This window comes from Morchella sextelata (assembly GCF_020137385.1).
Source record: "Morchella sextelata strain SCLS chromosome Unknown scls_8, whole genome shotgun sequence".
In the NCBI taxonomy this organism is placed as follows: Eukaryota; Fungi; Ascomycota; class Pezizomycetes; order Pezizales; family Morchellaceae; genus Morchella; species Morchella sextelata.
Genome location: NW_025408623.1, coordinates 339,320 through 355,951, shown reverse-complemented (window position 1 = coordinate 355,951; position 16,632 = coordinate 339,320).

Below are 16,632 nucleotides of genomic sequence, written 5' to 3'. Positions count from 1 at the left end.
TATCTTCTGCCGTGGATCCGGTCCGAAGAGGAGACTGGTTTTGGTATTTTTTCAATGCTTTTTCGGTCTAAAAAAAAAAGTATGATGCCTTCGATAAAATGTAGGATAGACGAAAACCAACCAGCCATTCCGGAATTGTATCTTCACACAAACTGCCATGCCATGCCGCCGAATAGAAAGAAGACCTAGGTTAGTTTCCAATATTTAGGGGCGCTGTCGCACAGATGCAAATTATTTGTAAAAATGCCGCCGTAAGCGTAGGTAACGCTAACCGAATTTCTCTGCAGCGCGTGCCAAGAAAACGTGCTTACATGTACCCGCTACAGAACCAGCCAGTTCAGACAACAGTTCCTGAAATTTATCCGAAGGAACAGAATCTCAATGAAACAACCTTCTTCTTCTTTTTTTCTTTTCTTCTTCCCTTTTTTCCCCATCTAGAGGTGTGTGTGCACTCGCGCGCGTGTGTGGCAATAGTTAGTACATATAGTTATGTGCGTGCTTAAATATCTAGCAACTATTTACTTGTACTTCTCAGAAGATTGTTCAGAGTTGTTGATCCCCAGGCCACACTCGATCCCCTGGGCTCAGGGAGAATACACCTGATCTCTAATGGCGGTGTCAATCAACGTCAACTCCTCCCTCCCTCCCTCCCTCCCTCCCTCCCGTATGCATGCAAGTTTACTCCCCCTTCCGATAACGTGATCGGGATCCCATCACCATGCCGCATAACCTGATTCAGAGAACCCGGTTTTTTCTCTTCCATGGTGCGTCTTGGCTACCTGAATTGATATTTCCCCAGGAAAAAAAATACATGCCTAGTCGTTGTGAGTAGGGCCGGGCAAAGTATCAGATACCTACTGTAGAGTAGAGTAGGTACATGCCCTACATACATACATAGCATTCCAAACCCGGGGTCTTGGGGTTTGGAGGCAAAAAGGCACCAGCAAAAGTGAAACATAAAAAATTTCCTAGGATTATTACTGCACCTTAGCTAGGCAGTTGTCTGCCGGGTTTCGTGGCAGGTTGTCATTTGCAACGCCGGGATACCGACTACTCTGCCTGGGTGCCCGAATCAAGTGGGGCAGGCCACAGACGTGCATCTTTCATTTAGCGGCTCAGTTGTTTATTTTTATTTATACTTCCCTCTCTTACTGCCACTTTTTTTCCGTTTGGAGGATAGATGGACGTTGTCGGCCGGGACATGGGGCCGTCGTGAGAGAAAAAGCACTGTCGATTCCATCTATCTCAACGCTCCTACAATACCTGAGGATATGCGAAACCACTTTCATGCATCGCTTTCTGGCCCAAAAAAGAAAGAAAAAGGAGTATCTGATTAATACTCCGGGAGATTGACCATCCTCCACAAAAGTTCATTCGACTCGTCTAATGCCCCATGCCGGTGCGCTTGCATATGCATACATACGGTGTGGTAGCGTAGGATGATACCCGTGAGGAGTTTTTTAACCGCGGGAACCGCGCCGTAACCCTACTTTGGATGGTGGACCTTTCGAATGAATACCTTGCGATTCGAGGATGGAGTCTTACAGCTAGTGTAGGTGTTCGTTTTCGGGGTAGGTTATCAAATAGGCTCTGGTCCCGCTGCCGGTAGAGGAGAGAGGTATCTGTGTGGTGTTCGTACGTAGAGGTCCAATAGCTACCTCTGGGGCCTGTTCCTGACGGACAGTGATGAGATAAAGTGGAGTACCGCTATTGACTTTGGATGGATAACCATAGGAGGAATCTGCAGTATGAAGAGATGATAATTAATCTTGGTTCGTATGTGTAGGGAGTACCAGTTTTCTATGCCTTGAGCTTGTAATCCTATATGATATGTAAGGAGAATATGATACTATCCATGCCTCATGATCGGCGGGGAATTATTTCATCACTATGACAGATATATGTATTATAGCTATCTTGAATTCTTCATGAGATGCGTGTAAGTAAGTAAATATGTTTGCTTTGTTCATCTTATCAGAATGAGGACGCACAGACCACATTGTGACCAAGCCACAACAACCTCATATATCGATCTCCAGGGTATGTCAAAGACGCAACCATATTTTGCATCCGTCCGTGAAGAATTTTAGAGTTTTCTTTTATTTGGGCCCCTGCCATTGTTTTAGTTTCTGCAAACCGTATGCCGAGAATTAACTGATGATTTCTCTGTCCAGGTTCCCCACTAGTAGGGGGATATGGCATGTGGGGACTTGTGATCAGAAACGAAAGCGGAGAATAGAGCTGATGCCTACATACATGTAGCTAGATATAAATACTATTCCCTGTCAAGAGAGACTTCCTCCCATCAACATACCTATTCTGGAGAATGGATACGTGCTCAGAAACGAAAAACAAAGACTAGTAGGGGATAGGTACATATGTATATCCATTGGCCCCGCCGCCTGTATGTGGCAAGTGGTGAAAGGTAATCGTGTGCACTTTCACCTGATAAATCTTACCTGGGAACTTTGTATTCTTCTGAACCTTGATGTCTTTCTTTCCCTCGTTGGCTGTGACACATTGCTCTGAAACCGAAGCAGGAACTCCCTGACACCTGCGGGGTACATATGTATGTGCCATGACCCACTCCACCCTCCTCCTCCCTGAGCCACAGATCTCACGCGTGCATTTTGGTTTGGTGATCCATGCGTACAAAGAGATAGAGTAAAATCCCGTACCCGTGGTGGAGGGAGAATGGGAATCTGCCTCATGATATGCATATATGGCGAATAAACCTCGCGCAGCATGGCCAGGGATCCTCTCTCCGCGCACTTTTATGCCTCCTTTTTCGGCGTTAAGATTTCTTGTGCCTCCTTTCTTCGCTAGATGCCATGTTTTTTTGTTTTTGTTTTTTTGATTCCATGTGCTGATTGATGATGATTGATCGGCGATAGGGATAAATGAGTATGTAGAGCCTTCACGCAGTCGTGGGGCTATTGATCAACCTACGTATACGTATACCACATCTACCGATTCCCCGAGAATTGGTGTTGACGTTAACGTCGGTGGCCTCTTGTATGTAATTCACTACTCAAGTAAGTAATGAGGATATGAGACAGATATCAATCACCGGAAAGAACACTATCTGCCTGGGCGCAGATGGGTTAAAGAAGAGGAAGAAGAAGTCAGGCCCAGTATGTCGTTAGGAGTAAGAGGATGGCCACATACATACATGTAGTATACGTACCATGTATGCACTAGCTAAGATACATATAATTGATAACCATGATTTGAGTACTTACGACATCATGGGTCGAATTAATGACATGATCATGATCAGGACATTAATTAAACTTTCCTTACCGTACGTACCATACTGGGCAGGCATATACTGCGAGGCGCATTCTGTCTATCAGGCATCTGGGTGTTGAAGCTTATCGCGGCTCGTGTGACTTCTCCGCGGCTCAACTTTCCAAAATACAATATCGTAACTTGTGATATCCACAGATCCTAGATATATGTACTCGTAATTTCATAGCGTTTGTGAACACAACTGGGTTGCATACCCGCAAAATCCTGCATGAGGCTCCAGATTTTGGTGTATGCAGACCCAGCTATGTTCACAAACGCTATGAAATTACGAGTAGAGTATGTAGTCTTGAATAACGCAAATGAGGCAACCCTAACCCTATGGCCAATCGGACGGTCAGTCGACTTTCAATTAAGTCTGCCTGCACACTCGCCTATGCACTCTATAATGGGCGGGATCAGCACAGGTTCGGGAGTGATGTTTAAGGCAAAAAAAAAAAAATTTTAGGGATGGCATTGACAAATGCCTTGATAACATTGCATGTGATGGAAAGAAGGAAGGAAAGAAGGAAGGAAAGACATGCATAGTACATACCCTCGTGGTTCCCAAATCCTCTAGAGTGGTAGGGCACGCATCTACTCTACACGAACTCATCATACATATATGTAGTTTGAAAATCAAGAATTCAAAGCTTTAAAGTGAAAGGGCCTTGAGTAAGGCGGAGACTGGTTCTCTTGATGGCATAGCGGACCCCCAACTAGCTAGCTGGGCGCCTCCAGATAGTGAGTGGTATCCCATATCTCCACAATGTCATCAAGACCATGGTGTCTTTTGACGTGTTTCTTTACGCGGTCTCAGCCCTCTCGAACCACTGATATATCAGCAGAAAACATGAGCTGCAGAGTTTTTAAGCCGCATCTTCAGATGATCTTCTGATCCGGGCCTATGCTCCTGATCGTCGCTTGTGCTTTCCCCCAGTGAGATATCCATAAATAAACATCCGCACGCAAGCGATGCAGGAGGAGCCAGCCGAACTGGGATTGTGAAACCCATTATCCCTGCATGCAAACGAGTGATCTTTTGTGTTTGATGGCTACCCGGCCCTCGGTGTGCTCGAGAGAGCATGCCAGAGGGTACGGTATGGCGACTGTATACGTATATACTTGTATATGTAGCCGTAGTCTTTGATTCTGCTGTCTGTACGCAGCGCGACAACAAAGCAGTCTGGGAACGAGACTAATGTAGCCGTTACAGATAGCTATAGTGTATGTACAGTTTCCGGTAGAATTATTGCGAAAGTCAGAGCTAAAAGAGTGGATTTTGTTGGTCTGTGCTCGTAGCAAAAATCTTTTAAGGGCCAATAGGACTATCGGGTCACGGGGAACCCACTTTCGCAATAATTCTACCGGAAACTGTACTTACGTACATGTATGTACTAGCGATGCCGACAATTCTATGGGTCATGTGACTCTTATTTGGTGCAAAGCTCTCGGAGTAAGCAGAAGAGCGAGTCACATGACCCATAGAATTTTCGGCATCGCTAGTAGGTACAATAGGGGACTTGGATTCTCGAGCCATACATGTGTTAGTACGTTATACGTTAATCTTATCAGATCCGCAATAGGGTTACCCAGCCTTAGGTTAATCAAAGGCTAGGCAACCAGCTACATGCGCAGGATCACGTACACTTACATGTAGTTCATAATAAACATTTCCACACAATATTTGCACACATATCAAGATATTTTAATTGATCTTCACTATGGCTATACCGCTTCTTATTGGTGTATAGAATAACCCTGCATGATCACCAAGTTTTTTTCACTTTCGGGATCTCCTGCCCCTGGCCGCCTCTGGAAATATTATATTAATAGCGAACCAGACCGATCGATAACCGTCAGTTGCCAGCACACTATCGGAAAACTAGGGTATCGGTATCGAACCTTTTCAGAACTATTCAGCGCCGAGGCCATGTAACACATATGTACATAGGTACATATATACTTGAGGAATTAAAAGTCTATCCTAAACCCTTATAGATAAATAACTGTACAAGTTCAATATATGATCCCTGCTGGCCGTAACTTCCGTTTTCTGGAACAGTTTAATTAACGAAGATCGTGATTATTGACCGATAGCAAAATGTAGTTTTCTCCCATCAAACATAGATATGACCGGCGTAAAAGCCGGTTTATCCTATTTACCCGCTTAATGCAGGGGCAGGAGTTATTTTGTACTAGTTCGTACTGTCAACGACTCCCAGAGTAGTGGTTTTTGGGTTTTAGTTACATATACCGCGTAGCTTCTAGAGTACTATAGTACCTGGCCCGGGCACTTGACACGTTCAGCATCTCGGTCTGTATGTATAATTGTATGTATGTACCCTACGATGCACCCTGTAGCCCTCATCGGTAAGAACCTAGAGTCTAGAGTATTTACCTGCAGGAGGGCTGGGGGGGTAATGACCGGAAGATATGATCACGAAGCAATCTTAAGTAAGAATGTTCCAACTTCTTCTAGAGTAGAGAGGCACTCTAGCTCCTATGTACCTGTGTCTGTATATGTAGCTAGCTAGGCCTGCAGTAATTTGCACCGGCCGCGGAGCTGCCGGTAGGTGAGTTATTTGTTCAGACATGGCGGTCTGGTTTGCCCAGTGATCCAATTTTTTCGAGGTGAAAAATATTTCATTTCCTATAGCCTAAGAAATGAGCAATCCTAGAGATGGCCATATTAAATTCGATATCGTGAGTTGAGAAATTGTTTATCAATCCCGAAGGAGATCTAGAGAGCTGACATGTTATCGCTATAAAACGTGCTATCTAATTTTGCCGAGATAAGGAATTCGAAACAACACACAATATCGTGAGATTATAAAGAAGCACCCCAATCTAATATGTACTACGATAGAGCAGTTTCGCGCTCGGTTGAACCCTGACCCTGATATCTGCGTGGCAACCAATCCGCCCCACCAAATCGCCCGTGGTCAACCAACAGTGGCCAATGCCCAGTCAATCAAAACCAACAGCGGCCAATGCCCAGTCAAAACAAAATGTAGGAGTATTAAATTATATCTTAATAATTAAATTATATCTTAATAAATAAATGTGCTATCTACTATCTTCTATAGTGTACCTACTGGAATACACTTTAAGGGGTACTTTGGTACATGTATCTTTGGTGCGGTTCCCCGCTGACACGCCGGCCCATAACCCTAACCCTGACCTCTGTGTGGCAACCAATACGCCCCACCCAGGCCGGTCAACATCCGGATCAATATCCAGGCCGGTCAACACCCAGTCAACAGCCGGGCCTATTCAATTAAAATAGGTACTACCTCCCCCCATCCCACCATCTTTTAAAACAATTCTGATCAACGAAAAATATCACAGGGACTGTAGGCGATAGACTGTGGTGCCAAGGAATACAACCTAGGTAGTGACGTAGACGTGGACGTAGACGTAAAGATATACTTTGACTATGGACTATGGGGTGACTCTACCTGGTATGATAAACCGGTTGGAGCCCAATGACGTAGTGCGAACAAAGAATAGTATTCGTAGAATAAATACAGAGGTTGCGTAAAGGGGAAAGGAAAGAAAAGAAAGCAGAAGAAAGCCGAGACAACACCCCTTTATATATCCAGACCTCAACCCACAATGACTCATCTTCTCGCGTAACAGAAACAGAAAGAACATAATAGAAACTCGCTTTAACAAATCCCACACACACTGGACAATCCTTCCTTTACATACTCTGACACTTCACATAACCGAAACGTATAGCTGCCGTTACAAAAAACAACAATGAATTCCATAACATGCCGTAAATACAAACGGAAGAAACCTCTTGAAGATTACGATCAGGATAATCAAGGAGAACCACGTAAATCATGTCGTACATGTTTGGTATGTAGTGTTGAATCTTTCCGGGTGACAGTTATATTTTGCTCTAACAAATTGTATAGCAACTAGAGAGAGAACGAAGAACAGCACGTAGAACTACAAGATTAATGGAGGAAGAAAATAATATAGAGGTATTACGATTTTGGTTATTGAATATTTTTTCGGATGGTTTCTAACAGTAATCCAGCTCCGTCTGGTTTTACCAGTTGTAGCCCCCTCTCCAATGGCATTTCTATCTTCCCGAACAAAATGGTCACTATTAATACTTGGGCGTATGACAATTGTTTGCCAATCATGCAAAGCTTTGCATTGGCTAAATGAACGTTCAAGCTGCACCGGGAGCTCAATTCAAACACCAATCTTTGAGAATTGTTGCAAGAAGGGAGACGTTGTACTTGAAATTCTTAAACCCCCTTCTGATTATCTGAAGTACCTGTTGGAATCTTTAGAAACTGTCCCAAGAAACTTCCGGAAACATATACGGGAATATAATTCAGCACTTACGTTTACCTCAGTCAAATACAATACGGATACAAGAGTTGGCGCAAATGGCGGTTGTATAAGTTGCTTCCAAATTCATGTTGAATTATATCATCTTCAGGGACCATTGATACCAGCAATCTGTAACGGCAGCTAGACGGATTGGCTATGTGAGTTGTCTGGGTACAAGGGAGAAGGATTATGCAGTGTGGTTGGGTTTAGTGAAGTGGGTTTCTATTATGTTCTATTTGTTTCTGTTACGCGAGGGTATGAGTCAGCATTGGGATAGGGTATGGATATATAAGGGGGGCGTTGTCTCGTGATTTCTTGTTTCTCTTTCTTTCTCTTTTCTCTTTATGCAACCTCTGTACTTTACAGTCACGAATACTATTTGGTTCGCGCTACGTCATAGGGTTTACCCGGTATACTAGACCAGGTACAACCATCCATAGTCCATAGTCCACAGTCTCCGTTCTTGCCTTAGGTGTACCCTTCGGCCCCATAGTCCATAGTCCACGAACTTCCTACGTCCACGTCTTCGCCTCGGTTGTATTCCTTGGCTTCATAGTCCCTACGCCCATAGTCCCCGTTAGACTTAGGTTGCATCCTCTACAGCCAACCAATACAACACCGCCTCGCTTAGCTCTGGTCGCGACCATGTCCGACATCACTCAAGATACGTTGTTGCAGCGTCTTTCAGAATTTTTGACCATATATGGTCCTCTCCCAGCGGATATAGACTTCGGTGATGAACTTACCGAGGCCCATAATCTCATTGCTGAATGTTTGGAGGCTTTCACCAAGCCTTCCGAAATCCCCGAACCCGTTATCAACACGGCTCAAGAAGAGGTCATTATCGATCTCACCAAGGAACTCGAAGCAGCTGACGAAAAGGCTGCCGATCTATTGCAAACCTTGTCCGAATGCCAGGAAGACTTTACCGAGACTATCCAGGGCCGCGATGAAGTTATCGTTGCTCTCAAGGGCGAGCTCGAAGAATCAAAGGCCGAAGAAGAAGAACTTCGGTATCGTCTCGCCCTACACCAGGAAAGTCTCGCCATTGCCGACGAGAACCTCGCCGATGCTGAAGACGAAATTCTTCACATCATCTCTGCTGCAAAAGCCTGGGAAGCCCAAGCCAATGCCACTATTGCCGGTCTTCGTTCTCGTATCTCCGTCTCTGCCGCTACAGTTAAACCTCGCCATGTCTCCAAGTCTCGCTATCTGTCCCCTCGCTCTCAGGATCCCCGTACCATTAGTAATTGGCGAGAAAGGCCAATTGAAAATGTGTCCCCAAAGCCGGCGCTAAAAGGTCAGCCCCTTTGGTAAAAAATGGCAAACCAAAGGGGCCAGCCCCGCCATCTGTTTCTGTTCTCCCTGCTGCTGCTGTGTCTGAGGATAAGATGTCCGAAGACTCTCTTGTTGTTACCTGTTCGGTCTCTCAGAATTCCGACTCCTTCATTCCCACCTACGCTCTCATTGATACTGGAGCATCAGGATATGCTTTTATCGATGAATCTTTCGTACGTTACAATAATCTTGCAATGACCCCTCTTAGGAAACCTCGCCAGGTAGATGTTATGGATGGAAGACCTATCCAGTCAGGAGAAATTACCCACATTGTCGATGTTTCACTAGATATTCATGGCCACCGAGAAATTGCTTCATGTTTCGTTACAAAGTTGGGACATTATCCGATCGTGATGGGAATACCGTGGATGCGACGGCACGATGTCACCATTCGGCCAAAGGATAATCTACTTGTTTTTGATTCTCGGGACTGTATTAAATACTGTTCACTCAATGAAACTGCAGTCACTGTCCATGGAATATCGATCCCTCTACCAGAACATCATACTATTGTCGTTTCAGCAGTTGAGAAATCCACCGTCAACGTCAAGCAACTAGTACCAAAGGAGTTCCACCATCGTCTCCACATGTTCCAAGAATATGATGCTTCTGTCCTGCCGCCACATCGACAGTCCCATGATATTGAGATCGTATTGGAGGAAGGTAAACGACCTCCATATGGACCAATATACGGCCTGTCCCAGATTGAATTAAAAGCGCTACGGGAATACCTCGATGAAAATCTACCAAAGGGATTTATCAGAGCTAGTGAATCACCGGCAGGAGCACCTATACTATTCGTAAAGAAAAGTGATGGGACTCTCCGGCTATGTGTGGATTACCGAGGTCTCAATGCGATCACAGTCAAAAATCGGTACCCGTTACCACTGTTAAAGGAAACTTTGGCTAAACTTTCGAAGGCACAGTACTATACCAAGTTGGATCTACGTTGGGGATACAATCAGATCAGGGTAGCGGAGGGAGACGAATGGAAAACGGCATTTAGAACTCGATATGGACATTTCGAGTATACAGTAATGCCGTTTGGATTAGCCAACGCCCCCGCCACCTTTCAACATTGGATTAATGATATTCTACGCCCCTACCTCGACCAATTTGTAACGGCGTATTTGGACGATATCCTGATTTATTCCGAAACTCTACCGGAACACAAGGAACACATTCAAAAGGTTTTGAAGGTACTTGATGAGAATCATGTCCATCTTAAACCTGAGAAGTGTGAGTTTATGGTTCAAGAAACAAAGTATCTTGGTTTGATTCTCACCCCGGATGGGAATCGAATGGATCCGAAGAAAGTTGTCGATGTTTTGGAGTGGTCTACACCAAGGAACCTTCATGATGTTCAAGTATTTTTGGGATTTGCGAATTTCTATCGACGGTTTATTTTAGGATATTCAAGGATTGTTGCTCCGCTTACGGCTTTGACCAAGAAAAATATTAAATTTGAATGGACGGATGAGAGGGAGGAGGCATTCCAGATATTGAAGAAGATGTTCATAACGGCACCCATACTAATGCATTTTGATCCGGATCGGAAAATCGTGGTAGAAACCGATGCATCCGACTATGTTTCTGCTGGAATCCTGTCCCAACGTGACAACGAAGGAATTCTACATCCAGTCGCTTTCTTCTCTAAGAAACATTCCCCTGCGGAATGTAACTATGAGATCTATGACAAAGAACTCCTGGCGATCGTACGATGTTTTGAGGAATGGCGACATCATTTAGAGGGGGCACAATTCCCAATTGAAGTTCTGAGCGACCATCGGAACCTTGAATATTTCATGTCAACAAAGTTATTAAACCGTCGACAAGCCCGTTGGTCGGAATTTCTTTCACGTTTCGATTTCGTCATTCAATTTAGACCAGGAAAACAAGGGGCGAAACCAGATGCATTGACTAGGAGGTCGCGTGACCTGCCTAAAGAAGGGGATGAGCGGTTGACCCATCAGAGTCAAGTGGTGTTGAAGCGAAAAAATTTAGATGCAAAGCTAAGTTTGTTCGCGGGTTCTTTTTCAAATGAATCCGCTGAAGGAATGTCCACTGTAGAAGAGTTGTTTTTAAATGCTTACCAAGTTGACAGTTTCCCGAACAAAGTACTCGCGATGCTTCGGAACGGCGTCCGTCACTCGAATAAGATCTCGCTTGCCGAATGTACGGAAGATAATAACGGTCGGCTACTTTACCGTGGCGCACTCTATGTACCGGATGTCGACGACCTTCGGCTAAGACTCCTAAAGGAACATCATGACAAACCATCGGCAGGCCATCCAGGTAGAGCGAAGACTTTGGAACTCCTGAATCGAGAGTACTACTGGCCACAGATGCGAAAATATGTCGACCAGTACGTTAGGAATTGCAGTGTGTGTGCCCGGAGCAAGGCACCACGCAATGCACCTTATGGGGTACTTCGACCTATGCCAATACCCGATGGACCATGGACAGATGTGTCAATGGATTTTGTTACCGACCTCCCAGAGAGCGATGGATACAATGCAATCTTGGTCGTGGTGGATAGGTTAACTAAGATGCGACACCTAATACCAACAACAAAGGAGGCGGATTCAAGGGAAGTAGCGAGACTGTATATTGACAATGTTTGGAAATTACATGGGTTACCCGACACTATGGTATCCGATCGAGGGACACAATTCGTTGCGGAATTCTGGAGGTCTCTTTGCGACCGTCTGGAAATATCACCAAAGTTTTCTACTGCGTTCCACCCTCAGACGGATGGGCAGACGGAAAGGATTAATGCCGTGATGGAACAGTACCTTCGGAGTTATGTTTCCTATCAACAAGATGACTGGACTCGATGGTTACCAATGGCTGAATTTGCGACCAACAATCACACTTCAGAAACAACAAAGATATCTCCTTTCTTTGCCAATTCAGGACGAAATCCAAGAATGACGTTCGGTCCTTTGGAACATGGTAGGACGACAGCAGAGGATCAGGCTAATGGTATCGCACGGGAGATGAAGGAGGTATTAGATTTTCTACGAGATGAGTTGTTCCGAGCGCAAAGGATTCAAGAAGAGTCGGCCAATACCAGTCGGGCTCCCGCTCCTCACTATCGTGTGGGAGATAAGGTTTTCCTATCCACCCGCCATGTCCTTACCAAACGACCCTCGAAGAAACTCGATTGGAAGCGTATTGGGCCATATGTTATTAAACGAATTGTCAATCCCTATGCCTATGAATTAGAACTTCCTCGTTCTATGAAGGTCCACCCTGTATTTCATGTTTCGTTACTGTCGCCGGAAGCCATTGATCCCCTACCAGGACAACAACAGTTACCACCACCACCGGTCGAAGTTGAAGGACAGGAGGAGTGGGAAGTCGAGAATATTTTGGATTCCAGGGATCGTCGAGGAAGATTTGAATACTTGGTTAAGTATGCCGGTTATGACGAAGCTTCGTGGCAGCCATTGTCGGATGTCGAACACTCGCCTGATATTGTCAAACGATTTCACGAACGATATCCACGGAAGCCTAAGCCTACCAGGAGGTAGGCCGTAGAGGGGGGAGTGGTCTGTAACGGCAGCTAGACGGATTGGCTATGTGAGTTGTCTGGGTACAAGGGAGAAGGATTATGCAGTGTGGTTGGGTTTAGTGAAGTGGGTTTCTATTATGTTCTATTTGTTTCTGTTACGCGAGGGTATGAGTCAGCATTGGGATAGGGTATGGATATATAAGGGGGGCGTTGTCTCGTGATTTCTTGTTTCTCTTTCTTTCTCTTTTCTCTTTATGCAACCTCTGTACTTTACAGTCACGAATACTATTTGGTTCGCGCTACGTCATAGGGTTTACCCGGTATACTAGACCAGGTACAACCATCCATAGTCCATAGTCCACAGTCTCCGTTCTTGCCTTAGGTGTACCCTTCGGCCCCATAGTCCATAGTCCACGAACTTCCTACGTCCACGTCTTCGCCTCGGTTGTATTCCTTGGCTTCATAGTCCCTACGCCCATAGTCCCCGTTAGACAATCGGAGCAACTCCTTCCTTCGCCCAACTATATTTCTACGATCCAGAATATTCAGCACAAGTACAACATGCAACACATCCAACTTTAGATATTATGGTACTTCAACGTCTCACCATGGAGTTAAATTCAATAAATCCGTTTATTGAATTTTATAAAACAGCAAAAGAAAGATTGGATAATGCTTCAACACAAGATGGGAATGCACGCATTATACTTAATCCACGTCTTCAATTGATAGTTGAAACAGGAGCAGACAAACGACGAAACAACTTTCCTACAAGTAACGAGGTGGCGGTAATAATTTTTGATGAATATGAAGAAGCTGGATTCCGTGATATCGTATTGGCACATAGAAATCCATTGCCAAATCAAATGTTCAGTATCATCAATCCTAACCATGCTGCGTATATGCCATTGCATTACGTATTGCTTTTTCCAAATGGGGATACCGGTTGGCATTGGAGTTTACAACTTCGAGATCGATTGAATAATCGGAAAGTATTGCGTTTAGGTCAACGTGAATTTTATCGGTATGTTTAATATATTATCATAGAAATCATTACTAACTTATTACAAAGCTATCATATTCATTCACATTCAACCGAGCCTTTAACACTATTTCAATCTCAAAACCTTTTTCAGCAATATTTGGTTGACGCATGGGCTGTATGTGATCAGAACAAACTAAATTGGATACGTTTGAATCAATCAAGACTACGATCCGATTTGTATAATGGCCTGGCCGATGCTATGCTTCAAGAAGACTTCAATCCAGAACAAACCGGACGGAGAATAATACTTCCTAGCAGCTATAGCGGTGGTGATCGTTATATGCAATAATTATACCAGGATTCAATGGCTATCGTAAGACACTTCGGAAGACCTTCACTTTTCATCACATTTACAGCGAATCCTAAATGGTCGGAAATCGTTGCAGAGTTACTTCCAGGTCAAACAGCTGTCGATCGTCCAGATCAAGCACTTCGACATATGTAAGACATTTAAACCACTACACTAGGTAGCAATAGCTATGCAATATAATTCTGGAAGTTTATATGAAAGCAAACTCCATTAAATTACACATACTTTCAGCTCACTGGCACTGGCATCGGTACTGTAAAAACCGGACTCACCACATCCAACCGCCCTTCCCAAAATTTGATCACATTCAAGCTCACACTTCGCCCTGGCGAGGTGGCCAACTGCTAGTGTTATGTACCCGATTTGGCCAATTGAAGGTGGTTCGCCTTTACTCTGCTCATGCAATCAGTCGTAGTCCGCCTTAAGCTCGACCCAAAGCTTTGTAACACGACAAGGATTTCGCAACCACTCCAAGTCGAATCCACACCGAAGATCCTCGCTCCGATATGTGTCCTACCGGTCGCTCACAGTATGTACAACACTATGAGAACTTTAGGTGAGTACCTATTGCAATACTATCATGTACTTGGCACCTTGGTTGATTGGCTTCACCGTAATCGACCCGGCCCCCAAACAATTTTTCTTTCACTTTTTCCATAATGCGGCCCCCAAAGACTAATGCAGTGAACCATTTCTATAAATCATTTTAGATAATGGAAATACAACCATTCGTTTAACCGGTTAGACGTCTTCACTGGGGTATGGTGCTCACGGGGGTATGGTGCAACAACTGATAACGTCAAAAATGAGGACAGAATATATGAAGGATATCACCAAACAAAGCATATCCCTTGGACGGATGAAAGTGGTCAAATTCGCGACCTACCTCTTTCAGCTATCACTAGCTTTCTGTGGTAAATGTTGCTCATTCTTGATTGGCTCTGTTGTTATAAACCGTAAAAAGCAAGGCAATTCCCTTACTAAATGGTGCACGGTCCAGGTCGCGAATTTGACCACTTTCATCCGTCCAAGGGATAGATGTAATTCTCTGTATCAAATAAAAGCTTCTGCTGTCTTGAGTTTCTTGATTTCGTCGACTGCTTCTCGCGATCAAGGAAAGCACCATACTCTCGTGAAGGCGTCTAGATCATCATCCTCTGCTGGAAATACATGTTTAAATTGGAAACAAATGTGAACCCACAAACAAAATGGTCTTCAAGACACGTACGGTTACCATCACAGGATAAGAGGGCATATGTATGTACATATGTACAGCTATACCTTGCTATAAGAAACCTTACTATAAGAAAGACCTTGCTGTAAAAAACAGCGCATAGGGTACACGCTAACGACTCTACACCAAAATCTTACTTGCTATAAGAAATATTAGGGGTATTTTTGCTATAAGAAACGAAATTGGCTGCACCTTGGCGTTTCTTATAGCGAGGTGTAGCTGTACGTACATGTATTCCCTAATAGTAATTAAAGGCATGGGTCAAATATGTGTAAACGTACGTATCTTAATAAGAATGCTATCTTAAATGCCTTGATTAATGGACTTGCTAAAATTGTTTATATCGCGTCGGATTCGTACTATTAATCAACTAAATGGCCGACTGCGAAACTAACTTTTGATTAACGGAATCATCGGGCTTTTGTTTTTAGATCTTTATTCAGATAACCAGAGACTTTTCATGATCATAACTCTTTGGCCCGTGCGCCTGCATCGCATTCAGACTGCAAGTAATCGTAAAGGTGTATTTACCGTAGGTACGTTACATTGGTGGTGTCGGTGAGTGAGGTAAGACCACTGGTGGAGTGCCGTTGAAACTTACCGAAAGCCTTGTTTCTCGACTGAAATTGCGTGAATGTTAGGATTGCAGGACTAATGGTTCCTTCCTGGTTATCAAGATCGAAGTCGAGACGATAACAGCGTAAGTTCCAGCGGTCAAGTCAACCGGCCACGTCTATTCTAACCCACCTATGTTGAGCACAGTATCTACCCGTTTCCCCACTAAACGTCAATAGAGCGGTACATCCATCTCCGCATCCTACTGGCTAGAGATCTCTCTACCACACACTCCCTCCGCAACGGTAGATAGAAGTAAACGATCGGCCCCCGGCCCCGGCCCCGTACGATTTATCTCCCGAGGAGGGAAGAAGGTAAGGTTGTTTTGGGTAAACCCGGTAAAATCAACCGTAGCTTAATCTAGGCTTCCGTGCCATGGTTCTTTTGCGAGTAACAACGCCCCGAGATGCATGGTGCAGTCAGCGTGGTAGGCTCCTTGGTTGTCCCATGGTACATTTCAAGGGAACGGTACGGGCCTAGCTAATCTATCTGCTGTCTCTCTGTCTGTCGGAACCATTATGAGATCGAACTAGAAAATTCTTCGGGGTACTGGTGCTGGCTACATTCGGGGTTGGATCCAGTTGATGATTAGGTAGAGTGAAGTAGAGATGTACCTAGGCATGATTGAGCACATATCACAATATGTAGGTGAGTACTCTAGAGTACGAGTAGAGTAGCGGACATTGGGTACATGCACATACATGTACTCTACGGTACATACCATGATATTGTGAATGGGTGGGGGGGATTAATTTTGAAACCTGGCGCTGAGATGCAAAGATGTGGTGATACCAGATACAGACGGCTCCCCGTACCGTAGGTAGAGCACCCTTCTTTTCCCGCCTATTTCCCGGGTCTCTGCATGCACCATAAAGACTGGAGTCCAGATTTTTCAGGAAAGAAAGCAGAAGAACAAGAGGAAGACGATA